The sequence below is a fragment of the Puma concolor genome, chromosome F2 (assembly GCF_028749965.1).
Source record: "Puma concolor isolate L17-30 chromosome F2, mPumCon1.1.hap2, whole genome shotgun sequence".
Taxonomy (NCBI): domain Eukaryota; kingdom Metazoa; phylum Chordata; class Mammalia; order Carnivora; family Felidae; genus Puma; species Puma concolor.
The window spans coordinates 14796790-14811436 of NC_141684.1; the positions used below are offsets into that span (position 1 = coordinate 14796790).

General features: G+C 41.9%; 1 long non-coding RNA gene across 2 annotated transcripts in view; it reads left to right on the top strand.

The window, feature by feature from the left end:
• The first annotated feature begins 810 nt into the window (after nucleotides 1-810).
• The window catches only part of LOC147571843 (uncharacterized), a 137097-nt gene continuing 123260 nt past the window's right edge, over nucleotides 811-14647 (top strand). The window contains exon 1 of one of the 2 annotated variants that reach the window (XR_015246826.1): nucleotides 811-919. This is a non-coding gene — a long non-coding RNA (uncharacterized LOC147571843). Of the gene's footprint in view, nucleotides 920-4446; nucleotides 4683-14647 lie in introns of those variants that run through there. The other variant, XR_015246825.1, reaches the window with a different exon arrangement.

Sequence of the window (14647 nt, forward strand, 5' to 3'; positions counted from 1 at the left end):
ACAGGAAGAGTGTCCACATGTAATGCACATTGTTATGTCAGTAGTTTTGGGAAATGAATATGTTAGTAACTCCTACAAAACCGAAGCATTTTGAGATTTTATTAAAGCCCCAATTAAACAAGGGTCGCTAACGGGGGGGGGGGGGGGGGTGGACACAGGACCGACACCCCCGTAGGACAGCGTTCTGTGAATCAAATCATTGGAAACGCCTTCGGTTTTACTAGGTGAAGGGTTGTTGTGGCTCACTTCAACCACAAAGGTTCCAAGAGGTTGAGTTCCTGCTAAATTGTTTTGGAGCCTGAAAGGGGATTTATATCCTAAGTGGTTTTCCACTTAATGGGGTATCCAGAGCCAGCCCACTCAAAATTATAACTTGTACCCACTTCATTTTCAAAAGCATCTCGGTTCTATATCACTCAAATCTATTCTATCCAGACTGTGTACATAGAAAGTGCTAGTGGAAATGCCAAACAGCAATTGGCTAATGTGGTGGTTAGCTAGCACAATCTACTAATGTTTTCTCTGTTTAGATAGATTATGGAGAGTATTTTTGTAATAATATGAAGAAAATGTCTTTTAAAAAGCTATGCCCTCGATGGAAAGAGAAATTAAAGGCATTTGTCGTTACTATTTGTTTTTCATTTGTTTTGTTCTGTTTTCCTTTAAGTGTGATTATCCTTGAAAGTCTAAGAGTTTCTGTTTCACCCAGCGTAGTAGAGCCATTTCCAAGGTGTTTTGAGCATAAAGAATGACAGGCTTTGAGCTCTCTCCCTCCATTTCTCTCAATAAGTATTTTGCTTATATCTTAGGTACTTTTCTTCTCTTCCTGAAGAGAAATATCTAGAAGAAGTAATTGGCCACCTTTGCAAATGTGCCTTGGACCAGCCATGGGTGTCTGAGATGTATCCTACTCAATAAGGTAACAGCAGTGACATTATTGGTAGTTTTAATATTAATAGTAATAAAAATGTCATCTACTCTGAGGGCTATATAGGTGCCAGTCTAATGACATGTGTTATCTAATTTAACCCATACATATAAGAAGCCTATGAGGGAGGTACAATGAAATAAACTGAAACATGTATATAGGTTCAGTAATTTGCATAAGGTGACCCTCAGTATGTGGCTGAGACAAGATTCAGTCAAGCTGTCTGGCTACAGAGCCCATACTCAAGAGACAACATGGATAATCCTGTTTCCCAAGCCCATGGCTTTCTTCTATCCAGAGTGACTACTTGCATGTTGGGAAGAGAAGATGCACATATCCACTTGTGCATTCAGACTTCCTTGACCTCATCAGAAAGGTTTGCAAGGCAATGGTCTGTCTGTGGACAAAATGCTCGTGGAGTCAGGAGGTCATGAACCCTGTTCACTGAGAGTTCGTGATGTCATATTACCAGGGCTCCACAGAATCACAGAGCTGGAAGAGGCTTAGAGGATGCGATGGGCCTTCGTTGTTTTTTGCTTACCCAGTATCCATTACACTTTCTTTTGGAAATTATACTTTCCTTTCCTCTTGAGGAATAACCTCTTGAGTAGTTACAGTCTGGTTTTCCAGTTAATGCATAATCTAATCAAAAGGCTGCGCACATGGCCCAAGAGATGAGGTCCATCAGATGTTCCCTTTCTGGAATTTGAGTATGAGTTAGCATGATGAAAATACTGAACGAACATAGCTGGAGCTTGCATTCATTCCAGAGATGGTAACTGGAGCCTGAATCCCATACCAACTCATTGGCCTCTCTTTACTCCTGTGCATCCACTTCTGTGAATTAGCCTTTCAATAAAATTTTCTTGAGGTCCCCAAATTCTAGAGCCTGTTTGTGACTTTCATCTAAAATATCCCAACCATCATATAAGCCATGAGTTAAAACTTTTAGAAAACACACGAGTCATCTACCCAGTATTTCAGGTATTCCGGCTTTCATTTCATTGAAGAAATGTTTATATAATAGTCTTATATGTCAAAGCTCTACTCTGGGTACTTTGTACATAGAAATGCACTGAATATCTCCAGAGTTGGAGGAAATAACTATTTTATGAAGCTACTCTTTGATTCTCGTGTGGAGGCTCATGTTGCAGGACAAGCATTTCTTATCTGCTAAAATCTGTTTCCTCGTTCTTTCTACCTTGTGAACCATGTCCTGCCATTTTCCATGCAGAATAATGCCAGATATGCTCTCCTTTTGACCCCTTGTTTTTATGTAGCCAGTTGTAGATTTAGACATGTGGATAAACTACTCACAAAGACTCTAACTCTAGTGTAAGTCCTGAACCTCTAACTTGTATGTCTTCTGAGTTAAAGGATTGTCCCTCTTCTGCTACCTTTGTCTAGCATACAACAATCAAGAATATTGCATTAGGGAATTCATAAAATCCTAATGAAAAAAACAGAAGTTCCATTTGATTTAAATTCTATCACTGTCAATAAAAAAGAGAGTCTCAAGGCTTTATATCTTCAAGTCCTTTTCATGTAATATCATCAGTTACCCACATCCATGCATTATATTCATTCATGAATTTATTCATTCAATAAATATTTATTGGGTATATATGCCAGGTGCAAGACAGAGTGCTAGGGTTTAAAATGATAAATCAGACATGGGCATCTAACATCCAGATTAAAAAATAAAAAATAAAACATCTATTTACTTAGTGTATATGGAACCAGTACCCAGACAATTGTTTTTTGTTGTTGTTGTTTATTTTACTTGTTGTTTGTTCATTTTTTCCCCTCCATCTAACTCTTTGATGCTATGGAGGCACAGCTAGTGAAGGTGTAATTCTTGGAAAAAGGAGAATGGATGAACATACTATTTCAAAGCACAAGAAGGGGTACCTGGGTGGCTCAGTCGGTTAAGTGTTCAACTCTTGGTTTCGACTGAGGTCGTGATCTCATTGTTTGTGAGTTCAAGCCCCACATCAGGCTCTGTACTGACAGCCCAGAGCCTGCTTTGGATTCTGTCTCTCTCTCTCTCTCTCTCTCTCTCTCTCTCTCTCTCCCTCTCTCTGCTCCTCCCCTGCTCACTTGCACACACTCTCTCACTCCTTCAAAAGAAATAAATCAACTTTTTTAAAAAAAATTAAAAAATAAAAGCACAAGAAGAAGCTTTTTCTTATTCCTGAAGGATCTCCCATGATTACTCCATAAGAATTAGAGATTCTTCTCGAGAACTGGTTTTAATCTTTATTTGTTCCTGCTCTGAAATTAGCTTTGAGAATACAGGTGTAGCACTTTTATAGAAACCTCCAAGCACAGCAAAAACAATCAAAGCACAGCAAGATGAAGAGGAGAGGAAAGAAGAAGGCAGGAGGAGTAGGAGAAAGAATTTTAACTGTTTGTGTTAGTATTGCCAGCGATATCCCATTGTCTGTGCCTATTTACTGCTCACATACCACCAAGAGATGATGATAGCAGATACTTTAAAACACACTGGTGGTAAGATTGGTATAAGAATACTGTTTATAAGAGATGCCCATGTGAATATTTCATCTCTCTTTTGATTTAAGTTTTTGATGTTTATTTATTTTTGAGAGACAGAGAGAGACAGAGGACGAGCGGGGGAGGGGCAGAGAGAGAGCGAGACACAGAATCCGAAGCAGGCTCCAGGCTCTAAGCTGTCAGCACAGAGCCTGACATAAGGCTTGAACCCACAAACCGCGAGATCATGACCTGAGCCGAAGTCGGATGTTTAGCTGACTCAGCCACCCAGGTGCCCCACCTCTCTTTAGATTTTAGAGGACAGCCTATATAATATCTTGTGTCAGACAATTTGACAGGTCAATGTACATGAAAGCATGTGCCCACTTCCCTACCCTCCAGTCTATTCTAAAGAGAGAAGGTAGATCAGCTCTGGTTCAGATTTGATGTGTTGGGGAAGGCTCTCACCATTGCACTTTAAACATCGTTTATTTTTCTTTCCTCTGCAGAGTTGTGAGTCAGTTATTTGCTCTTTTTCTTTTTTTTTCAACATTTATTTATTTTTGGGACAGAGAGAGACAGAGCATGAACGGGGGAGGGGCAGAGAGAGAGGGAAACACAGAATCGGAAACAGGCTCCAGGCTCCGAGCCATCAGCCCAGAGCCCGACGCGGGGCTCGAACTCACGGACCGCGAGATCGTGACCTGGCTGAAGTCGGACGCTTAACCGACTGCGCCACCCAGGCGCCCCTTTGCTCTTTTTCTTAATTAAGGATTGTATTCCCCAGAACTTTCTATATCCATCCTTCCTCCATGCCCAAGTATCAGTTAAATAATACCAGTCCCCAAAGGTTAGCGGTATGGTAGAATGGAAGAGGCAGTGCCGAAAACATTGTATCCACTGCCAGACAGCCCACAATAGTCACAGAGTTCAGGTGAACTTGTTTTTATGCATGAAGAACAGTCATTCTTGTCAAGTATTTGATGACATTAGCACACGCTCGATCCAAAGATCAGGGCTGGACAACAGAGTAGAGGAGAAGGGTCAAGTGCAGTGGAGGGTTTTAACTGGTTTGGTTTCCGGCTTCTCTTTCCCTCATGGACCTACCTATGTCAGGCCTCGAGGGAAGAAGAGACTATAACAAAGAGGAATGAGCATCTCCATTAGATGTGAAGGACCCAAAGCAAGACTTCTTTGTATCGTACATGTGTTGTCACCAGAAATAGATCTGACAGAAACCCAGTACTACTTGAACTTATAGGTAGGTGATGCATGTAACAGTAGAAAATTGCCCTCTAAATTCAGCCAGACCTGGGTCTGAATTAAAGCTCTTGGTTCTCACTCTGCGGCTGTGTCCCCTGCAGCATGTTATTCTTTGTTGTCCTCATCTAAGAAATGGGATCAGAGTCACAAGTCATAGGTGGTTGTGAGGACGTGTGTGAGGTGTGTGAGGATTACATGTGCAGAGGGAAGGGGTTTTCTTCCTTCTTTAGCCTATTCTCTTCTTTCAATCTGTAAGAACAGTAATGATTTCAACTCATCTTGTCTTTAAAAAAAAACAATTAGTTATCCTGTGACTTTTGGTTTAGAACCAACATGCAGACCGATCGATATGAGGGAAATTGGGTGATTTATAGTATACTCAATACCCACATTATGAATGGTAATATCCCAAAGGTTCATTTGTATGGAAGTCATTTACCATGTTCCAAGCACTGAGCAGATGCTAATTGCTGGGTGCCTTCCAGATTAGAATGGCATCTGGCATTTGAGCAGTTCCTAATGCAGCTTTGTCCATTCTCCTGCTGCCCATCACAACAGCGAACAAGGCTAAAGTTCGCCCTTTCTAAAATTAAGACTTAAATTTTGAAAGGATTCATAATAATTTTAAATTCAATGGAATATATTGTCATACAATTTAAAAAAAAAAAAAAAAAAAACCTCTACCTGGTCTCCAGCAAATAGTTTTAATTCATGTTCAAAGTGTGCTTCAGAGAAGATTGGAAGAAAATTCTCTCATCTTAGACTATTCTCCTGATAAAGACACTCGGGTTTCTAGAAAATTAAAACTAGACAAGTACACTTCTAATGCATGAGCACTGACTCCACTCAGTTATCATTCTCTTCTCTTCCATCTATGCCTTCTATCCCCAAAGAATACAGTCAAGCAGAAAGTGTCAGGACTTTGGGAAGAAGGTTTTGGAAGTATGATAGTCAATAGTAAGCAGTGAAAACAAATACAAAAAATATGTAGAAGCAGTGAATTTTGGAGATTAGACAGAACATGTTATGTATGCAGTAGAGATGGAAAGGTTCCCGGTTTGATAAAATAGAGGCATGTTACCTAAACACGTTACCTAAATATCTTACAGAAACCAGAAAATGGGTTGGGGGCCTTGCCTATCACTCCAGTTGTGGACTGGGAGATGGGAATCTGGTTGTAGACAAACAGCTAGCAGAATTAGGGAAATTTACCCATTACTGGCAAACACCTGGTCTGCAGATACCTTGCTTCATCCAAGTCTGAGTGAAGAGTATTAAGAAAATATTAGGCATATAAAATTGTAAAAAAGGGAAAAATATAAGAACATGTTTCCAAAAATGAAATCTTGTAACCCAAAAGAAAATTTTTAAAATAAATACGGAATCAAATACACCAAGAAAAAGAACAGTGTCTTATTAAATAGGAGAAAATTTTACAGAAGAAAAGTAGCCTGAAATAAAAGAAAAGCAGACTGGAATGAAAACAAAGTTGGGTGAGCTAAAAACAAAGAAATAAAAAAAGGTAAAGGTACCAAAACTCTGGTAGCGGAATTCCAGACCCTAATGAAGGCAGATGGAGGCAGAAAAACCTGAGGAAACAGAGACGGGAGAGTAAAGAGAAAGGACAAGAGAGAAGGTGATCACACAAGAACAGGAAAGAGAATGATTTGCCCATATTTGCAGAATTGCCGTGTCTGCAAAGGAATTTTGTTGATAAACGCAACAACTTTTGTTGATAAATGGAACAAACGGACTGCTGTAGTATTTAAGAGATCTCTGAGCCGACGACAAAGGATGCAGACGGAAAGAGGTCGTGTATGGTCCTCAAAATCAATCGAGTCATACTTGCAGACACATCCAGGCAGACACATGAATTTCAAGCTTGAAAAAAGCATCCTACAAAAGCGTCTAGAGAGAAAACTAGTTTTCCTCACATAGGAACAAAAAGTAGACTAGCTCTGTTTCTAATGCAACCCTTTTCTTATAACAGGACACTGATCTATAAAATAGAAGCCAAATGCTGCTAAGGCAACTCAACCATGATTAAAAGCTCAGGTTCTGAGGACTTGGTGAAATTAAATGCTACCCAAAATGGAGCTCATGAGTCAAATACTGTTCTCGCCCTAAAGGAAAAAATATCTATTTCTCCCCTTTCAATATTATGACATGCAAATTATTTTAAAACAGCCCCTATGGTCTCTCCTGCTGCTAAGCTGTACCATATGTGGTTTTAATTAAAATTTCCTTTTTCTTCCTCCCTTATCTGTATTTCAAAGATGTCTTAGCTATTTTTTTTTTTTTTTTATTGAGCTCATATAATCTTGACCACCTCCATGCACAAACAGAAAGCAAATGCCTTCCGTAAGAGTTCCCTAGTGACTCTTTCACCAAGGGGTTTCAATCAATTCAGAGGCCACGAATGTCTCCAATAGGTCTATTAAATCTTCCCTTATGTTCATAGTCTTTATGGCGAACATATTGAATCCTGTCTACTCCTTGTCCTCCACGGCTCCCAGTCTTCCCCAGATTGGATGAATCTACACTATGTCATCTCAATTTATTCTTTGTTTTCTCCATCTTCCAGTTTATCAGTTGGGGCAACCTTAACTCCATCAAATACCTTCCCTCCATGTGCTCAACAAATAGACTGCACTCTCCCGGGGCTGATGAGAGAGGCCATAGTCTCTTCGGAGTCCTGGCTTCCAACGTCTTTTCACTCAACTACAGAGACTCTGTTTTCTTTGGCAGAGAATGCGGCGTGCAGATTAGTTCCTGCACTAAGTCTTGAGCGGAAGATGGCCTTCCCTTGGATTAAGGCAGCGCGGTAGCAGAGAAAAAATAATTAGCTGCACAGCATATGTCCTTAATGGTTTGATGAAGGACCGCAAGGGGCATTGTGAAGAAGATGAGAATGGAAAGGATTTCCTTTTATTAAGCTTAGCAGGGGAGGGGGTTTAAGATATTCATTTCCATAGATAAACAAGCCAAGGAAAGGAACATCTGCCGGGAAGGGCTCCTCCAACGTGTAGCAGATGTGTTTCAACAACAAAGCATATCCAAGAAGCATTTTAGCATTTAATTATTTAGCTATTTCACTGAGCTGAGGAGCAAGGAGGTGGGATGGATTGAGGAAGCATATTGTAAATTTACTGAGCCTGGAAATTCAATTCCGAATGCCGTTTAAGCCTCCACATGCTGAGGTTTCTCTCAGAACATATGCTAACTGCTTTTTGATACACAGACCCCAAACGCACCCACCCCTTCCCACACGTGTGGCGGCTATCACTGTGAAGCATCCTCCCCTCCATCCTCCCCACGACTCCCTCTTCCCTCCCTTGCGTTTCTGTAACTCCTTTTCGCCTCTCGTTGCTTTCAGTTTTTCCCTGCTTGAAACCCTTGCCCGGGTAACAGTCTTTCTAAAATGCAAATCTGATCACTGGATCTGTAAGAGCGAAAGAGAGGGACGTGGCATGAGGGCTTAAGGAAGGATTAGTCCAAAGCAAAAGAAAATTGATCAGGGGCAGGAGGAAGGAGTAAAATAAAGCAGACGCTGTCTGTCAATTAGCCAAAGGGTTCAGGGAGGAGAGAAGAGTTTGGAATCATGTGCAATACGCCTCGTCCTGGGAGGGGTGCAGGTTCCACAGGGGTGCGTCAGTAAAGGAAGCTATGCGAGTCTGTGTGCACTTTCCGGAACGGCTGGTCAGGTAGAGGACCAAGCGGTCCGGTTCCGGCGGCCTAAGAGAAGCCAGACGACCCGGTCCAGATTCCGTCACGCTCTTCCGTTGCTCACAGTATAGAAGCCCAAGGACTTTAGTGTGGTGTGCTGGAACTGCCAGTTCCCTCTTCCAGACTCTTCCTCCAAACCTGCGGCAAATATTTGCCTTTCCTCAAATATCTATCATCTGTATGATTGTGCTTGCTTCTCTTATCACCGGATTTCCTGTAATTTCTTAACTACATGGTAGATTCCTGCCAGTCCTCTCAGGAATAATTCCATCTCTTCCCTTCTGAGGCCTTCTCTGCTCACCTCCGTACCTAGTCTGTCAGTTACAGTGCCTGCAGGGGCCTTTCGTAAGGCCTGCTACTTCAGTGTACCTTTAGCGGTTGCCATTTCGTTGTTCAATCCTTCCCGTAAGTAGAATATAAACTTTTGGGGGTTAAAAAGTGTTCAGCGTATGTGTATTGATGAATGAACGGCTTAGTCAGTGTTGCAAAGTCCGGTGTAACTGAGTCACACAGTGTGAGGGTGGGATGGGGAGGCTGGGGTATGCAGGGACATCTCTCTCCTGCTAACTAACTTATCAGAGGAACAACTCTGGCCCAGAAGCACTTGGGGACGGTGCAAGTGCCCCATCCCTTTTATTACGTTTATGTTTTTCAGTCAGTACTTTAGTTAGGATGCTTTGCATTGCAGCTGCTGGAAAACTCATCTCGTTGAATTTGAGCCAAAACATCCAGAGTTTGTGTAGCTTCAGAGATGGCTTGATCAAGGACCTGTGATATCAACGAGTAGGATTCAGTTTCTCCCATCTCCTGGGTGTGTTTTGTCTCATGATGGCTTCATGTTCAGGCCCCCTGGCGAAGTGTGTACCAGCTCTGGATGCCCAGCCCCTTCATTGTTGGTGCAGCTGGGAGAAGAGAGAGGCTCTTCTCATTTGGCATAAGGCTTACTGCTCTGATCACAGCATGAACCCATCCCCAACGTGGTCCCTGTTCCCAAGTGAATGTGATGTTCTGGTTGACTATGCCCAATATACATGCCTGTCTCTGTAGGCTACTTCATTCCAAATGCTTATACAGTAAGTGGAGAGCAAAGGGGTCTCTTGTAGGTGCAGAAACTATATAATCTATATAACTCATTGAACAAACCCAGGCACTTTTGAGAGTGAAGGGGGTACTGTTAATAATTAAACCACGGCATAAGCATAAACAGTACTGTCCCAGGCGACTCAGATGTATCATCACCCTAGCTGTATACGTATATGTATATGTATATGTATATGTATATGTATATGTATATGTATATATATATATGTATATGTATATGTATATACACATATACACATATATATACATGTATACATATATATACATATATATATGCACATATGTGTATGAGTAGTTATAAAGTGTTTTAACATTTTTATTTTACATAAGATCACAGAAAGGACTCTGGCTTGCTTCACTGAAACGTGTTCTTAGTTTTACCTCTTTTCTAACTAGTGGACAACTTTGAGGAAATCTCTTCACTTCTCAGATCCCTGTTTCCTCATCTTTTGAACATGGGTGCCGTACTAGGAATCTCTAGCATCCTCTCTGGTCTTGTGGTTCTCTGGGAGGACACTATGATTCAAAGACAGGACTAAACCCAGATGGGTTGGGAGATCACTAACTCTTGAGACAGATTTTATCACATGTGTATTATATTGTTGGCTCCATGTGATAGATTTGATATTTCCGAAGCCATAAAAACAAAATGAATAACAACAACATCCCTGTGTCCATGCTAATTATCTGCCAGGAACAGTATTGAGCTCTTTATATGATATTTCATTTGTCCTCACCCAGCTCAACTTAGGAAGCATCATCACCCCCATTTGTGAATGAGGAGGCTATCACTTCCATCAGTCACTCAGGTAATATAGAATGCCTCCTGAGTGCCAGGCCTGTTCCAGGTACTGAGGAAACAGCAATGAGCAGATAGTCTAGGTCTCAGACTTCATGGGATTTACGTTCTTCGGAAGTAAAGACATTAGGAGTTTGCCGAGCTCCAATTCTTTCAGAGTTGAAAGGCGAGACCAGCTCCCAGAGGGATGCAGAGGTCTGTGGAAGGCCATTTGCAACTCAGGACTCCACCTCTGTGAGATCTCAGAGCTTAGAGCAATGTCTGGGGCTGGGCCTGCGGTCATGGTTGGTTAGCAGGGCTGGATGTCAGGGAGCAGACTCGAATGTGGAGTGAGGAAAAGTGAGGACAAATTAGACCCTGCTGCCCTCTGCTTCTGTCCCTCACCACCTCTAACCAATACGGTGACCTTCAGAGAACCGTGACTCCTCACTCCCACCTCTCAGATCTCCAGCAAAATGCTCTGAGGGCCAGCCCTAACCTGGTTCTTTAAGGGAAGGGAAGTCCGAGAGGTCCAGCTCCAGTTTTGCTAAGTGGACACGGCACAATACCACCGTAGAGACGACGTGGAGGTTTGGGTTTGTGGTGAGTTAAGAAAGACAGAAAACAAACAAGACGATTTTAAAAACTAAAAATATCAGATACCAGCATGCAGACGATCACAGTGTGGGGTTGTGCCAGAGTCACTGGTGGCTACTTCAGACGGGCGGAGCAAAACTTCAGTCGATGTGGCAAGAGGCGAGAGTCAGACCCAGGCAGTGTGGCTCTGGGGCCAATTATTTTGTCTTCCACACAAATTCTGTGCAAACCTGCATGATGATAATAATTTCCTGGGGGCAGAGGATATGTCTTTAAAAAGCAAATGCTCAGGCACCTCGCGAGAACAACGGGATAAGAATCTCAAGGTCCTCGAACTTGTGGTTTTAATAAGTACCTGGGGTGGGATTTAGCAGACCAGTTGCGAGAACACCGAACCGGTGCTTTGCAAAAGAGTAATAAATTCCTGAAATGGACTGCTCACGTATTTCTGAAAAGAAGACCAAATTATCCCTGGGTGAGTTTGAACCACCAACCTTTCCGCTAGCAACCAAATGTGCTAACCAGGTGCACCACAGAGACAACTGTACAGCTTAGCTAAGGCTTTAGCTCCAACAGAGAAGCCACCTCTATGTGCCATTTTGTCTGGAATACCATGCAAGCACCAAGTATTATGCACACACACACCATCAACTTTTCTAGTTTATCATAAAAACTGTGTGTGTGTGTGTGTGTGTGTGTGTGTGTGTTCATGTTCAGGAAGCAGAACCAGCAAAGCTTTTTAACTCCTCAAAGGTACTTAAAAAGCACTGTGTTTAGACATCTCAGCAACTCCCTCATACACCTGGGAGAGATATGGGAATGAAAATGTGCTTCATTTATATGGAAAGGCTTTCAGGCTTTAGAAGCACAGGCTGAAAGGCGAAACTTCACCAATAGCAATAGACATTCATCAACATTAATGGAAATGTTCACTTCCCCCAGTGCTGAGGGCTTCCAGGGGGATTAATTGTTTAATATTCACAAAGGACTTTGAAGATGAAAAGACCCGCATAAAGGCTGAAAATGAACACTCACTTTGTTTGCTTTTCTTATCCTTTAGTTGAATCTGCAGAGCCACCATGTCTTTGAAGCAGCTCCAAGATTATAATAATGATGACCACCCTTGGATTTGGGAGAACAGAGAGAGCAGGGAGGAATAATTTACCCTTAGCATAATTCTAGTGACTGCAAAAGCAAGGACTTTGGTATCAAACAGAGTCCTGACTCTACCACCTGCCAGCTGTGTGACCTTGGGCAAGTTACTTGCCTTCTCCGATATTCTATTTCCTTAGCTGAAAAATGGTATAATCATATCTGCCTGGTTATTGTCAAGTGAGAGGTGTTTAAGGACTTAGGTAGCACCTGGCGTATTGCTAGTAGCTGTGCAATTAAAATTACTGTTTCTGTTGCCAATGTCTGAGGGATATTAATAAGTAAAGTTTCCAAGGCTTGATACGACGAAATTCAACACTGATCCTAATTAAATAACAAATGACAAAACAGTAAAATGAGCCAGGCTGACGGGCTAGAAATCTTATGAATCATTTGTGGGTATGTGGACCTAAGAGAAGACTGAGCTATTATTTACTCAAGATTAAATCATTTTAAATTGTCCTTTATTTCATAATCGCTTTATTTTTTCCCTTCTAATATCCCAGCTGATCTCTAACATAACTCTTCTATCGACCCCCACTTCTACCCTCACGGTACTCGGTACTCGTTAATGTTATTGCAGTGTTGGTCAAAGTTGAGAACGTAAGGTGTTAGTTCTGTGAATTATCTGGGCAACTCTGCATTGAATGGAGACTCTTGAATACAGGGACCCTAACCTGTAAGATCCTGTGCGAGGAGACACTTCTGTTTTAGGCCCAAACCTGCCTGTATTTCGTTTGACATTGGGGATTATCTTCCCACTTTTTCCAAATCGGGAGCCTTCCAGGGAATGAGGTGGGAGTTGGCAAGAAGGGATTGGAGAACTACAATATTTACTCTGCCTGAGGTCCACTGCCCAACTCACTGCCCCCTTGGGTTGGAGGCTGCTTCTTCAATAATCTCAAGGAAGTGATGACGTAGGGATTTTCTTCCATGTGCCAATCACACTGATTCTCTGGACACAACGGTTATGGGGACATGGGTTAGACCATACAGACTTGAGGAGAAATAAAAAGAAAATTAAGTACCCCAACTGGCATATCTTCTCAGATTTGGAAAACATTTTTCTATAGCCCACTGATTTACAGGATAAGATACCCCACTTCTCTGATATGTACAGGTTAGGTAACTTGGGAACCTAAAAATTGCAGTGCCAGAACATGATGCTGTGCATCTGTGGCGGGACTATGGCTCTTCAGAAATCAAGAAGGAATTAGGAAAAAGAACAGAAGCCAAGAGTTTCTCACTGGTCTCCCATGTAGATTGTCGTGTTATAGGAGGGAGTGGAATTAGAGGGGGGCTTGGAAAAGTAACTTATAAAGTCTTTAAGAAAATGTTCTCCATCCGAGTCAGGTCTAAGGGGGAAATTACAGGGCCACAAGAGTTGGGTTGTTGGGTTTGTGTGGTGATGCAGGGGTGGGGGGGGAGGGAGGTCCTTATAACAATATTAATAATATTGGAACAATATTAATAATAAAGAGCTCACCAAAAAACTCTCTAATTGTTTGTGAGTCAGGAGAAAAGAAATTTTAATTAGGATGCAGAAGACCTGAGTTTGAGTACTACCATTAACATTAATTAGCTCTGTGATGTTGGGAAAATCAATTAAACTTTGCTGGCCTTGTTTTTTGTGTGTTTGTTTGCTTTTTTTTTTAACTTGTAAATTGAGACACCAAAAGAAGGTTTAACTAGACTGCTCACAAAGCTTCAACAGGAATACCTCTGCATGTGAATATTTTTCTCCAAGGACAAAACGCATAGTTATCACTATTAAGCTTCTCAGTGTCCTTAGTTGGGAGTTTGGAGTATGCTGGATCCCTATGATTGCATGTTGGTGCAGAATGGATCCAGGCAGAGCACTGAGGGTAGAAATTTGGCTCAAGCATCCAGGGCATTATAATACACCCTGTCTTGGTTTGGTAAGGGTAGATATCCATGGATGTCCAAATGAGGAGTACGTAAGTAGTAATTAGGAATACTTAATCCAGAAATAAATATACTATATAGGGAATGCCAAAGGCAGTAGTAGATCAACAACTGAACACCCAGTAACAACCCAGGATAAATACTGAATACAGGCGACGTGTGCAAGGTATGGGGCCTGGCCAGGAATTTTAGGGACTGGTCTCAATGGCTTCAGAGGAGAGTTCTACTGGGAATGTAGAGCTGGAAAGGAGGAAACTAAGGCAGAAATCCAGGCAAAGAGGACAGAATGGTGGCAAAGATGGCACAATGGTAAAGAAAAGTACCATCGAATGGGAACTTGGGTTATATATTTGACAGAGCATTGAGTAGATCTTGACCCTTCTCTCCAGTGAACCAAAGTTAACAAGTGTCTAAGCTGAGGGCACCATGAGAAGCGAGCTGCTAGAGATCTGCCTTCAGCCAAGATGGAGTAACAGATGACATTTACCCCTGCACCTAAAACAAATGCAAAACTGCACAAAATAGATGAAGTGATGATTGTAAGACAATGGGGGTGGGTAATGGCAGTGATTTCTAGGATTCAGGAGACAATTTGGTGAACCCTACAACTGCTCTAGTGAGAAAATTTTCAGTCTGTGGTACGTACAAGGAGGTGAAACATAGTCGAAGCCTGGTAGAGTCTT